The following is a 14,898-nucleotide window of genomic DNA, read 5'->3' on the forward strand; positions in this document are numbered from 1 at the left end:
ATGTTGATGCCTGCTGACTGACCGGCTTGCTCAAGGTTGGCGTGGCTGCAGCAATTTCTTAAAATAAGACAATTTTGCCACATTGATTGATTCTTCCTTTCATGGTTGATGTCTCTGTAGCATGTGATGCTGTTTGATAGCATTTTACCCACTTCTTTCAAAACTGGAGTCCATCCTCTCAAGCCCTGCCCCTGCTTTAACTGAGTAGATGTAATATTCTAAATCCTTTGTTGTCATTTCAACCATCTTCACAGCATCTTCACCAGGACTAGTTTCCATTTCCAGAAACCACTTTCTTTGCTGATCCATAAGAAGCAACTCCTCATCTGTTCAAGTTTGGTCAGGAGATTGCAGCCATGCAGCCCCAGCTCCAGGCTCCACTTCTAGTTCTCTTGCTGTGTCCACCACATCTGCAGTTACTTCCTCCACTGAAGTCTCCAACCCCACGAAATCATCCATGAGGGTCAGAACTAACTTCTTCCACATCCCTTTTCATGTTGATATTTTGACCACTTCCCATGAATCATGAATGTTCTTAATAGCATCTAGAATGGCGAATCCTTTCCAGAAGGTGTTCCATTTACTTTGTGCAAATTCATCAGAGGATCACTATCTATTGCAGCTATAGCTTAAGAAATATAGTTGTTTAAATAATACGACTTTCAAGTCTAAATGACTCCTTGATCCAGGTCTGCAGGATGGATGTTGTGTGATGCATGAAAATAACATTAACCTCTTTGTATATTCATTCCATTAGAGCTCTTGGGTGACCCGGTGCATTGTCAATGAGCAGTAACATTTTGAAATCTTTTTTTCTAAGCAAGTAGGTCTCAACAGTGAGCTTAAAATATTTAGTAAACCATGTTGTAAACAGATGTGCTATCATCTAAGCTTTGTTCCATTTATAGAGCACAGGCAGAGCAGGTTTAACATAATTCTTAAGGGCCCTAGGACTTCTGGAATGGTGAATGAGCCCTGGCCTCAACCTAAAGCCACCAGCTGCATTAGCCCCTAGCAAGAGAATCAGTCGGTGCTGTGAAGCTCTGAAGCCAGCCATTGACTTTCCTCTAGCTATGGAAGTCCTAGATGGCATCTTTTTCCAGATCACCATAACAAATATATAATAATGAAAAAGTTAGAAATACCGTGAAAATTACTAAAATGTGACACAGAGATATGAAGTGAGCAAACACTGTTGAAAAAATGGTGCCAATAGATGTGTTCAATGCAAGGTTGCCACAAACCAATTTCTAAAAAACACAATACCTGCAAATTGCAAGAAAGTGAAGCACAATTAAGATGGTTATGCTTGTATTAAGAGGCTCTCTTCTGCAGTAGAAGGGTAGAAATAGCTGAGGACCAGGCCCATGATGTAATCTGAAGACTAGCAGAGTTCAAGAACATTAAATTGTCAACCTAGCCAAGTCTGTTCCCCGTAAAGTCAGGGTCCTGATTAGGAAAAAATGGGACCCTGAGAGAGGACATCTAGATTGATACATTCAGATCTCGATGCCCCAGGTTCCCTCAAGCCCTCTGAACTTAAGAAGAGGCCCATTCCTTAAGAACCAGTGCTTTCCTCTGACTTGAAGATGATGAAGAGGCGTGTGCCCTCAATACCACATGGATGGTCCCTCAGGGTCTATCCTGAACATCCCTCCTAGCCATGAGATCAATAATTAAGGTTACAATAAAAATGAACAGGGAAACATCGGGCCTGCTAAGAAAGAAAAGTAATACACTCTGAAGGTTCTGCAGAACCCAGCCATCATGTACCTCAGCAGCTGAGAGAGTGTCTATGGAACTTAATTCTAAGAGTGCTAGAATAAGGGATAGAAGTAAAACATAAAGTAGGATCAAGTAGTGTTTACTATTATAGAAGTACTATTCTGGGATACAAGTTTTAACACCCTGGCAAGAACTCCAGGAGAAGGTGTTGATGCACTGCTAAAAAGGCTCTTAAAAGCTTGAAGAAAGTGACAACCCTTCTCAAGTGGAGTGGCAAGTCACACACACACATATGCACACACTAGCACATTACTCAGTTATAAAAAAGAAGGAAATCTTGGGGCTCCTGGGTAGCTCAGTCAGTTGAGCGTCTGACTCTTGGTTTCAGCCTCAGGTCGTGATCTCAGGGTTGTCGGATCAAGCCCCATGTCGGGCTCCATGCTCAGTGAGGAGTCTGCTTGGAATTCTCTTTCTCTCCCTCTCCCTCTGCCCCTTCCCCACTTGTGCGTGCCCTCTCTCTCTCTCAAATAAATCTTTTTTTAAAAGGATTTATTTATTTGAGATGAGCATGAGCAGGGGCAGAGGGAGAGGGAGAAGCAGGCTCCCTGCTGAGTAGGGAGCCTAACATGGGACTCCATCCCAGGACCCTGGGATCATGACTTGAGCTGAAGGCAGACATTTAACTGACTGAGCTATCCAGGTGCCCCTAAAATAAATAAATCTTAAAAAAAAAAGAAGAAGAAATCTTGCCATTTGCAACAACATGGATGGATCTAAAGGGTATTATGCTAAGTGAAATGTTAGAGAAAGACAAAAACTGTATGATTTCACTTGTATGTGGAATCTAAAAACAAAACAAAACAGAAACAGACTTACAAACGAGGAAAACAAACTGGTGGTTGCCAAAGGGAAGTGGGTAAAAGGATGGTGAAATAGGTGAAGGGGATTAGGAAGTACAAACTTCTAGTTATAAAACAAATAATTCACGTGGATATAAAGCACAGTGTAGGGAATATAATCAATAATATTGTAATAACTTTGTAAGGTGACAGATGATAACTACATTTATTGTAGTGAGGATTTCATAATATATACAAATGTTGAATTGGTATGTTGTACACTTGAAACTAATATAATATTGTATGTAAACTGTACTTCAATTAAAAATATATGTATTGTTGGGGTGTTTGGCTGGCTCAGTTGGTAGAGCATGATCTCTTGATCTCGGGGTTGTAAGTTGGAGCCCAACATTGGGTGAAGAGATTACTTAAAAATAAAATCTTAGGGGCCCCTGGGTGGCTCAGTTGGTTGAACGTCTGCCTTCAGCTCAGGTCATGATCCTGGGGTCCTGGGATGGAGCCCTAAGTCGCCGGGCGGGGGGGGGGTCCTTGCTCAGCGGGGAGTCTACTTCTCCCTCTCCCTCTACCTGCCACTCCCCCTGCTTGTGCGCTGTGTGTCTGTGTCAAATAAATAAAATCTTTAATAAATAAATAAATAAAATCTTAAAAAATATATATGTATTGAAAGTAGTTATGATATAATAAAAGAAAAAAAAAGAAAATAGTTGTGAGAGGAAATGCTCCCTGTGGGCAGAGCTTCAGGTGCTGTACCTGGTTATTTACTCTGTGTGGCAAGAGAAGTAGCCTAAGATTAGAATATTTACAGTTTCATGGGTAGTGGTGAGTGTTTTGGTCAGGGGCCTAAAATAGAAATGTTGTGGGCGCCTGGGTGGCTCAGTTGGTTAAGCGACTGCCTTCGGCTCAGGTCATGATCCTGGAGTCCCAGGATCGAGTCCCGCATCGGGCTCTCTGCTTAGCGGGGAGTCTGCTTCTCCCTCTGACCCACCCCCCTCTCATGTGCTCTCTCTCTCTCATTCTCTCTCTCAAATAAATAAATAAAATCTTTAAAAAAAAATAAAATAGAAATGTTGTATACTGGGGACTAAGAAGTCTGGGGTAAAGCATGTGAATGGCTTAAGATAACATGCAGAGTGTGAAAATCTTTGTATCAAATGGTAGTGCCCATCAGAAAGCATCCATCACAGAGGAAGCATTAAACAACCAGGTAGCTAAATGACTCGGGCAGATGTCAGTCAGCTTCTGTCATCAGCCACCCTAATGCTAGCACAATAAATCCATGAAGGAGGAGCCACAATGGCTGGGATGGAGGCTGTGCATGGCCACACCAACCAAGGCTGATCTAAATACTGATGCTGCCAGGTGTCCCACATGCGACCAACAGAGCTCATTGCTGAGCCACTGATATGGCACCCTTCTTCAAGGAGACCTTTGTGGCAGGTTGACTATATTAGGCCCCTTCCATCCTAGAAGGGCCAGGGATTTGTTCTAATAGGAACAGACAGGGCGCCTGGGTGGCTCAGTTGGTTAAGCAACTGCCTTCGGCTCAGGTCATGATCCTGGAGTCCCTGGATCGAGTCCCGCATCGGGCTCCCTGCTCGGCAGGGAGCCTGCTTCTCCCTCTGACCCTCCCCCCTCTCATGTGCTCTCGCTCTCTCATTCTCTCTGTCTCAAATAAATAAATAAAAAATCTTTAAAAAAAAAAAAAGGAACAGACATGTATTCTAGGTATGGATTTGCCTTTCTTACCTACAAGGCCTCCAACAACATCAATACCTAAGGGCTTACAGAATGTTTGATCCACAAACATGATTGCATCAAACCAAAGGACCCACTTCACAACAAAGAATTTAGCAGTGGTACATGACCATGGGATCCAATGGTTCTATCACATCCCCTAGATGCCACCAACGCGATAGAATGATAGCCTGTTGAAGGTACGGCCAAGATACCAGCTTCCATACAATACACTGAGGTCGGGGTGCTAACTTCCAGGATGCAGTATACACGTTAAGTCAATAAACTTCATATGGTGCTGGGTCCATAACATGTAGAATACATGGTTCCAGGAACCAAGAAGTGGAAGTAGGATAGGACATAATTTTTTTTTTAAAGATTTTATTTATTTAATTGACAGAGAGACACATACACAGCGAGAGAGGGAACACAAGCAGGGGGAGTTGGAGAGGGAGAAGCAGGCTCCCCGCCGAGCAGGGAGCCCGATGCGGGACTCGATCCCAGGACCCTGGGATCATGACCTGAGCCCAAGGCAGACGCTTAACCAACTGAGGCACCCAGGCGCCCCTGGATAAGACATAATTAACATCAAACCCGCTTGGGGAATTCGTGCTTCTTATCCCTGTAACACTGTGTTTTGCAGATTTAGATGGTACAGTTCCTTAGGGGAAACTTCTTCACCAGGGGACATAATAAGAATCCTACTGAACTTTAAGCTATGGCTGTCATCATTCAAGTACCTTCCAGTTCTGCACAGGTGTTGATTCTAAGAACACCCCCTGGGGAAACTTGCTCTATGGGTTTGCTCCTTTGACAGAGAGAGAGAACAAGTAGGCAGAGAGGCAGGCAGAGGGAGAGGGAGAAGCAGGCTCCCCGCTGAGCAGGGAGCCCGACGCGGGGCTCGATCCCAGGATCCCGGGATCATGACCTGAGCCAAAGGCAGACGCTCAATGACTGAGCCACCCAGGTGCTCCTGTGGGTTTGCTTCTTATAGAATCCGACTCATAGAAATTATCTTTATAGCACTTTACTTTTTGTGGCAGTTGTTAAGTTATACCCTGATCTTTCCATTAATAAACCTACCTGTGATTATTTAACAGGAACTTCATGAGTTTTTATGTTCTGTAGGGTGTTACTGTCATGAGACCTATTTTTTGGCTCCCATAACTAGTGTAGCAGAGGGGGGAAAAGGCATGTTTTAGAAAATACACATATTGCTTTGTGTTTTCTTTTTTTTTTTAGATTTTATTTATTTATTTGACACAGAGAGACACAGCGAGAGAGGGAACACAAGCAAGGGGAGTGGGAGAGGGAGAAGCAGGCCTCCCGCTGAGCAGAGAGCCCGATGCGGGGCTCGATCCCAGGACCCTGGGATCATGACCTGAGCCGAAGGCAGACACTTAACGACTGAGCCACCCAGGCGCCTGTGCTTTGTGTTTCCTATTTAAATGTTACATTTTACACATTTGAAGAAAGAATATAGTCTAGGTTAATTTTTTTGTAGTTTCAAGTTTTTATTTAAATTCCAGCTAATTGGGATGCCTGGGTGGCTCAGTCGGCTCAGTCGGCTCCTTGCTCAGCGGGGAGCCTGCTTCTCCCTCTGCCTGCCACTCCCCCGGCTTGTGTTCTCTCTCTCTCTGACAAATAAAATAAAATCTTTTAAAGAGTTATAAATTCCAGTTAGTTAACATACAGTGTAATATTGGTTTCAGGAATAGAATTCAGTGATTCATCACTTACATACAACACCCAGTGCTCATCACAACAAGTGCCCTCCTTCATACTCATCACCCATTTAACCCATTCCCCAGGTTGATTTTTATTTTAAAAAATGACACTTTTATTGAGAAAAATCTTAAACTTGTCACAAAGGAAATGTAGATTATTTCTGTCTTTGGAGAGGTAATTAGACCACATGAAAAACTGTAAGCTTTAGAACTTCAAAGTCCTGGCTTAAATACCAATTTCACCCTTTACTAGATTTGTAACTCAAGACGAGTTACTTAATTTTGCTAAACTCTGTACCTCAGTTTCCTCTTTAAAATGAAGATAATGATAGTGCCTACCTTACAGTTTTATTGAGAAGATTAAATAAATTGATGTATGTAAAGTGCTCAGGACAATGTCATTGAGTGAGTGGTCAATAAACATAGGTTATCATCCTTATCTATACTATAGGTTAACAATATTTGCCCATAGGGTAGTGGTAAAGATCAAATGAGGCACATATGAGATATGATTAGTTCAGTGCCTGGCGCATAGTAAGCCCTTAGAACAATTATAATCATGAAAACGTGTGTTACAGCTACTTCATAAGATTATTTTAAAGATTCTATCTATGTGCCAGGTACTGTGCTAGGGGCTGGGGATACAGAGGGAAACAAAGACATACAAGATAACCTTTGTCCTTGAGCTTAGAGTCTCACAGAGATTGAATGAGAATGAATGTGTTGGTCTTGCCTGGTACAAAGGAAAGTAGATAGGTGGAAGTAGATATTCTCAGGCACATAGAGAAGTAGGACCCATGTAGGTTTTTTTCTAATTCTCACTCTTTTACCTTTTTGGTTCTACTTGTCAATAATTTGCCATAATTATGGGGCTTTTTGGAGGGGGAGGACTTCGGATTTCTTCTAATTTGTACTTTTGAGTTATTAGTTCATGGTCACTTTTTCTCATATTATACAATCAACAAAAACCTACAAAGGATCAAGGCACCAGGAATGAACAGTTAAGAGTACTCACAATGGGGGTGCCTGGGTGGCTCAGCTGGTTAAACATCTGACTCTTGATTTTGGCCCAGGTCATGATCTCAGGGTCATGAGATTGAGCCCCTCATCAGGCTCTGGGCTCAGCATGGAGACTGCTTGAATTCTCTCTCTCCCTCTCCCTCTCTGCCCCACCTCCCCCCTCTCTAAATAAATAAATAAACAAACAAATAAATAAAATCTTTTAAAAACGAGTATTCACAGTGTAGAGGGGGAAACACATAAATAGCTATAATACATTTTACATTATAGATATTTTTTCAAATCTATAATAATTACAAACAGAAAGCTAAGGTAGCAAAGAGAAGAGAATGATTGATTTTGCAAAAGCTTTTTGTCTCTATTCCCTCAGCAAGTAGTCTGTTTTATCATTTGAGTCACCGCTTAAAATATTAATACAATTGATCTTTCAGAACTCTATTTGTCTTCTTAGGTTTATACTAACCCAGGGTTTCTTAGCTTTAGCATTATTGACATTTTGGACAGGATACCTCTTTGTTGTAGGGAGCTGCCCTGTGCTTGTAAGATGTTTAGCAGCATTTCTGATCTCAGTAGCACTCCTACAGACCTGACAATCAAAAATGTCTCCAGGGGCGCCTGGGTGGCTCAGTTGTTAAGTGTCTGCCTTCAGCTCAGGTCATGATCCCAGGGTCCTGGGATCAAGCCCCGCATCGGGCTCCCGGCTCCACGGGAAGCCTGCTTCTCTCTCTCTCTCACTCCCCCTGCTTGTGTTCCCTCTCTCGCTGTGCCTCTCTCTGTCAAATAAATAAATAAAATCTTAAAAAAAAAAAATGTCTCCAGATATTGGCAAATGCCCATTAGGGAGAAATAACCCCTCTTTTTGAGAACCACTGCATTAAACCAATGATTATTTTCGGACTTAAGTCTTATCAGTTATGTTTTCAGCTTATAATGGTATAGTATGATTTATCATTTATCATTGGTCCATAGAAACTTGGAACTTTACTATCACAATCATGCTGCTAGTTGATATGTGATTTGTTACAGAGGAAATTACCTCAGTGATTTATGCACAAATCTACATTTTAAATGTTTATATGTTGATTACTGGATGTTTTATTTTTTTATCTTCACAAGGACAAAACGCTAATAAAATGAAACTTTCAGAGAATAAGAAAGAGCTCTTGGGAATTAAAAACAAAAAGTATCTTTTAGTTAATTATTGCTGTTAATAAATTACCTCAAAACTTATTGGTTTAAAACAATAAACTTTAATTATTTCATAGTTTTTGTGGATTAGAAATCTGGGAGTGGATTACCTAGGTAGTTCTGGTCTAAACCCCGTGGTGGTGGGGGTGGTGTTGTCTTTTCATAAGATTGCAGTTAGGATGTTAGCTTGGGTGGCAGTCATCTGAAGATTTGACTGGGGTGGAGGATCAGCTTTCCAAGATGGCTCACTCACATGGCTTGAAAGTTAGTGCTAGCTGTTCACAGGAGGCCTCAATCCCTCACTATGTGGACCTCCCCATTGGGCTACATGACATGGCTGCTGACTTCTCTCAGAGTGAATGATCTAAGAGAGCACAAGTCAGAAGCAGCCTTGCAAGTCACACACTACCACTTCCACCTTTGTATGTTGGGCATATAGAACAACCTTGAAGAATTTGAGAAGAGACTACCTAGAGGTATGGATCTTTGGGGGGCATCTTAGAAGCTGGCTACCATAACACAGCAATAAAAAAACTATAGGTGTTGGAACATAAAACTGGGGGGAAATCCCCTAGAAAAGAGAACAAGAACAACAAAACCAGATAGGTGGAAAATAGGAAAGAAAAAATATGAAAATGAAACAGTCAGTCCACTAAGCCCAATATATGACTAATAGAAGATCCAGGAAGAGTGGGGACAGAAAAGAGATGAGAGGAAATCATCAAAGAAATTTAGCAAGGTTGCAAGATACAAGTCAATATAGAAAACCATACACACACACACACACACACACACAAAGAAAACCATATACACACACAAGCATTAAAGAATTAGAAAATGAAATTTAAAAATTTCAATTAAGGGGTGACTGGGTGGCTCAGCCATTAAACGTCTGCCTTTGGCCTAGGTCATGATCCCAGAGTCCTGGGATCAAACTCTGCATCTGGCTCCCTGCTCCACTGGAGCCTGTTTCTTCCTCTTTCATCCCCCTGCTTGTGTTCCCTCTCTCGTTGTCTCTCTCTGTCAAATAAATAAAATCTTTAAATTCCACTGAAAATAGTATCAAAAATATAAATGCTTAGGGCTAACTTTAACAAAAGAGGTGTAAGACCTCTATACAGGAAACTATAAAACATGGCTGAGAGAAATTGGAGAAGACCTAAATAAATAGAGAAATATACCATGTTCATGGATTGGAAAGCTCAATATTGTTAAGATGTCAGTTTCCCCCAAACTGAGTTATCAATCTCAATAAAAATCATAGGTTTTTTTGGAGAAGTGGGTTAACAATTCAAAAATTTATGAGGAAATACAAAGAACTTAACCAAAACATTCTAGAAAAAGAACTAAGTTGGAGTAACTACACTTCCTCACTTCAAGGCTTACTATAAAGCTATAGTAATCCAGACAATGTAGTATTGTATAAAGATAGAATAATAGTCAATGAAACAGAATAAAAACTTGAGAAATAGATCCATAATTCTATAGTTAATAGATTTTTGACAAAGACACCAAAGCAATTTAATGAGGCAAAAAAATTATCTTCAACATATGGTGCTAGAACCATGTGGACATAAATAATCCCTCAAGGGGCGCCTGGGTGGCTCAGTCATTAAGCGTCTGCCTTCGGCTCAGGTCATGATCCCAGGGTCCTGGGATCGAGTCCCACATTGGGCTCCCTGCTCCATGGGAAGCCTGCTTCTCCCTCTCCTGCTCCCCCTGCTTGTGTTCCCTCTCTCGCTGCGTCTCTCTCTGTCAAATAAATAAAAAATCTTAAAAAAAAAAAATAATAATCCCTCAAATCCTACCTCATGTTATTTGCAAACTTTGAGATGGATCACATACCTAAATGTAAAAGCCAAAATTCTCAAATCATTCAAAAACATTAAGAAAATAAGTAGGCAAGCTACAGACTGGGAGAAAATATTTGCAATTAATATATCTGATATGGGACATGTATCCAAAATATTTAATAAACTAGAACCCCATAAGATAAACATTCCAATAAAAGATTGGCAAAGTCTTGACACTTCACAAAAGGAGGTATACATATGGCCCATAAACACATGAAAAAGTGCTTGACATTAATCATCAGGAAAATGCAAACTAAAACTACAGTGAGATAACCACACATTTATAACAATGGCTAATATTGAAGATTTATTTATTTTGAGACTTGCACATTTCATTGTATATAAATTATATCTCAATAAAACAAGAAAAGGGAACAGTGAGATAAAACATTAAGTGTGAATACATTCAAGAAAAGAACTATATATTTTGAGAGAAACACTTGCCATTGACAATGGCAACTCAAAAAAGGAAAAAAAGAGTATTTACCATGATTACAGCTGTACTGGCTAAAGTTAAAGAGAATATATTTATATATTCTATATGTATTTTCTACATATATATCCTATAAATATATTTAAATATATTCCATTTGAATATATATCTATCTTCTAAGTTGAGAAAAAAAGTTTTTTATACCCAGCATAATTTAATTTTAATTTTTTTCATTCTTCTAGTGTCTTTGTACTTGATTCTCTTTACTTAGCTTTGGCTATCAACTCTGCAAAGAGTTGCTCCTTTACACTGTCACAGTTATTACTATGACTTTTTAGTCTTCATAAATTTCAATAAAGAGCTATTTTTCTCCTAAGTGGTTCCTGATAGGTAGATAAAAACTTAAATTATCTTCTTACCTAGTACTTTTTTACCTAAACCTGGTACTTTTGTTTATGAAAGTCAATGCTTGTAAGTTACTCACATTTTCCCCACGTCTTTTTTTTCTTGCAAAGGGCAAATTTAGAGATGTCATGGTCCTTGCCTGGCAAAACACTGTACTTCTTACCATCTAGCTTTACTATTCTGGCTTGCCAAATAAGTAGATAGGGAGATAGATAAATAAATAAATAACTTGCTCAACAGTTCCATTGCTCCTTGTATTTATTATAATAGCACAGCTACTGGGTTTTGATCAGTAGAACAAGTCATTAGTATAAACTGACCTCTGGTGTGACCTTTGTTGCCAGCTTTTTGTTTTGTTTTGTTTTTGTTTTCTTTTGCCAGCTCTTATTTATACTTGGCTTCACCAGTATTTCTTTGCTGCTGCTACTTTTCTTTCATTTATTCCCTTTGATGTGTTGATATTTAGGCTCCCAGACAGGAGTAGGTGGGAACCAGAAGAACAGTCAAGATAACAGGCGAATTTAAGTAAAAAAAAAAAAAAATCATCTTCCTCTTTCATTAATAATGTCTTATTTCATGAAGACTTGGATTGTTATGATTTTCTTCTCACAGTTCAAATGACAATACCAGTGTCAGTACAGTTATGAATAATACCTAATATGGCTTTAAAATAGCTTTTAGAAATTTAGAAATCACTGGACCCCATCCAGGTTCTATCTGATTTATTAAATGTACTTTGACTATACTCTTACTAATGTCAAGTGGGGAGTCTAGAACTGGAGTGCGAGTCAGGACACCAGCTCTTCTCCATTAATAAGTTGTATAGTTGCTAATAAGAGTTGGACTAGTTGATCTCCAAGTAGATCTACAGCTCTAATTAAAAATTAAGTCAGGGGCGCCTGGGTGGCTCAGTCGCTTAAGCGCCTGCCTTCGGCTCAGGTCATGATCCCAGGGTCCTGGAATCGAGCCCCGTGTTGGGCTCCCGGATCAGCAGAGAGCCTGTTTCTCCCTCTCCCTCTGCTGATCCCCCTGCTTGTGCTCTCTCTCTCTCTGACAAATAAATAAAATCTTTAAAAAAATATGTATTGTGGGTTTACTGGATTTTAGGTGTTGCAGTTGGTCAGAGGCATGGGATGAAGTTGTAGCTTTTGGTTCCTTCCCTAAATCTGGTAAGGAAGAGAGACTATTCAAAGGGAATAAACAGAGTCCTCTGTTGGAATGAAGATGGAAGACAACAGTTCTCCTCAAGGTTGTGAAGGTACACAGGCTAAATCAGAAAATGCTGCTTTAAAATTCTGACGCTACAATCCTCCTTGGATCTACAGAGGAGAGCAACATCTGTAGATCTCCTTCTTATACCCAACTGTTCTCTAACTGCTCTTCTTCCTGTATTATTGTCCCTGTCATTTATTAGGTTTCGGCTACACTGCCTTCCCATTCCTGGAAAGAACTAAGCTTTTTCCTGGCTCAGAACCTTAGCATTCACTGTTCTGCCTGGGATGGACCTCTTCCTTCAGTTCTTCTAATAGGTGACTCCTCCTTTCAGATTTCAGTTTAAATGTCACTTTCCCACCGCCCTATCTAAAAATAGCTCTTTTGCACTCATTAGTGCTTTCTTCTAATTGAAAATATTATATTTAATTACTTTTCCACTCATTAGTGCTTTCTTCTAATTGAAAATATTATATTTAATTACTTTTTCTACACTACAATATAAGCTCCTTGCGGACAAGAACAACTTCCTCCTCCTCCTCTCTCTTCCTCCTCCTCTTCCTCTTCTTCTTCTTTTCTAATGGACTCTATCTCCACAGCTTAAAACAACACCTGCCATTTAGTGAGCACTCAATAAGTATATGTTTAGTGAACAAATATTTGGATCCCTGTTTGGATCCCAGAATCCAAATATCTGGCTCCAGGAAATACTCTCAATTATTTGATTGATCTATCTATCATCTATCTATCTATCTATCTATCTATCTATCTATCTATCTATCATCTATCTATCTATCATCTATCTATCATCTATCTATAGATACACTACTTAGAAGGGGAAAACATAAAACACATTCCTTCTTAGATTTATCCCTGCTTTCTTTGCAGCCTTAGACTAAAAGTTTCATTTATTTTCATTTCATTTCACTTTATCTATATTTTAATGCTGATTTGAGCATCAACAGTAACAGGGATGAACTTTATTTTTTTATTTTTTTAACGATTTTATTTGACAGAGAGAGAGGGAGAGAGAAAGAGAGGAAGCACAATGAGGGGTTGTGGTGGAGGGAGAGGGAAAGGGAAATGGAGAAGGCTCCCTGCTGAGCAGGGAGCCCAGTGTGGGGCTCCATCCCAGGACCCTGGGATCACGACCTGAGCCGAAGGCAGACATTTAATGGACTGAGCCACCCAGGTGCCCCCAGAGATGAACTTTAAAACATATATAAAGGTGTTGTCCCACTCCACTAAATAGGAATTTTATAGGTACACAAACCAACACATTTAACTAGTGTGGGGCCAACCCACAGATCACGGATTTTATAGAAATTTCTGCCTTATAAACTTGGTTTAGGATTTTTGCAGCTAAGTTAATGAAGGATATTGATATGCAGTTTTCTTTCCTGTAATGTCCTTGTCAGATTTTGTACAGGGTTACGCTGGCCTCAGAAAAGGAGTTGGCAAGTGTTCTCTCCTCCTATATTCTCTTAAAAAGTTTGTGTAGATTGGGGCGCCTGGGTGGCTCAGTTGGTTAAGCGTTTGCCTTCAGCTCAGGTCATGATTCCAGAGTCCTGGGATTGAGCCCCATATGGGGCTCCTTGCTCAGCGTTGGTATTATTTCTTCCTTACATTTTGGTAGAACTTACCAGTGAATTCTGTAGCCTACAGGAGTTTTGGGGTGGGAAGATTTTAAATTTTCTGTTCAATTTCATTGATGTAAGATGTTCAGATTTTGTATTTCCTCTTATGTTCATTTCAGAAAGTTTTTTTTTAAAGATCCATTTATTTATTTGAGAGAGAGAGAATGCACACAAGTGGGGGGAGGGGCAGAGGAGAGACTCTTCAAGCAGCCTGCTGAGCGTGGAGCCCGATATGGGGATTGATCCCACAATCCATGAGATCACGACCTGAGCAGAAACCAAGAGCCAGATGCTTAACCGACTGACCCACCCAGGCACCCCTCAGAAAGTTGTTTTAATGGAAGGTGTCCATTTCCCCTAAGTTGTCAAACTTACTGGCATGAAAGTTGTTCATATATTTCTCTATTATCCTTTTGATGTCTGTAGGATTTGAAGTGATGTCTTCTTTCCCATTCCTAATATTGTTAATTTACATTTTCTCTTATTTTCTTGATTAGTATTGCCAGGGGCTTATCAACATTATTAATCTTTTTAAAGAACCAACTATTGCATTTCTTTTTTTTTTTTTTCTTAACATGTTTTAATCGTATCAATACAATCATCAGGTGACACTTTGGAGACTGATTAGTATGTCATGTGAGGTATTATAAGTAAAACCAAAACTCTCATCCGCCTGTGAACGATATTACTTTCCTACATAGGTTTGACATAAAATCACTGCCTGATGTTACTGTGACTTTTTATCAAGATTATGTCATCACGTTACTCACATCCAAGCTTCTGCAGGTCTGAAATTTTCTTCCCACTGAATATGTAGTGGGAATTCCAGTTGATAACATTTTTTAAAAATTTTTTTAAAAAATTTATTTGAGAGAGAGAATGAGAGAGAGAGAGAGCACATGAGAGGGGGGAGGGTCAGAGGGAGAAGCAGACTCCCTGCCGAGCAGGGAGCCCGATGCGGGACTTGATCCAGGGACTCCAGGATCATGACCTGAGCCAAAGGCAGTCGCTTAACCAACTGAGTCACCCAGGCGCCCCAGTTGATAACATTTTTGTTAAGAAAGAAAGAAAGAAAGAAAGAAAGAAAGAAAGAAAGAAAGAAAG

The sequence above is a fragment of the Mirounga leonina genome, unplaced genomic scaffold (assembly GCF_011800145.1).
Source record: "Mirounga leonina isolate KUSES-001 unplaced genomic scaffold, KU_Mleo_1.0 Mir_106, whole genome shotgun sequence".
NCBI classification, from domain to species: domain Eukaryota; kingdom Metazoa; phylum Chordata; class Mammalia; order Carnivora; family Phocidae; genus Mirounga; species Mirounga leonina.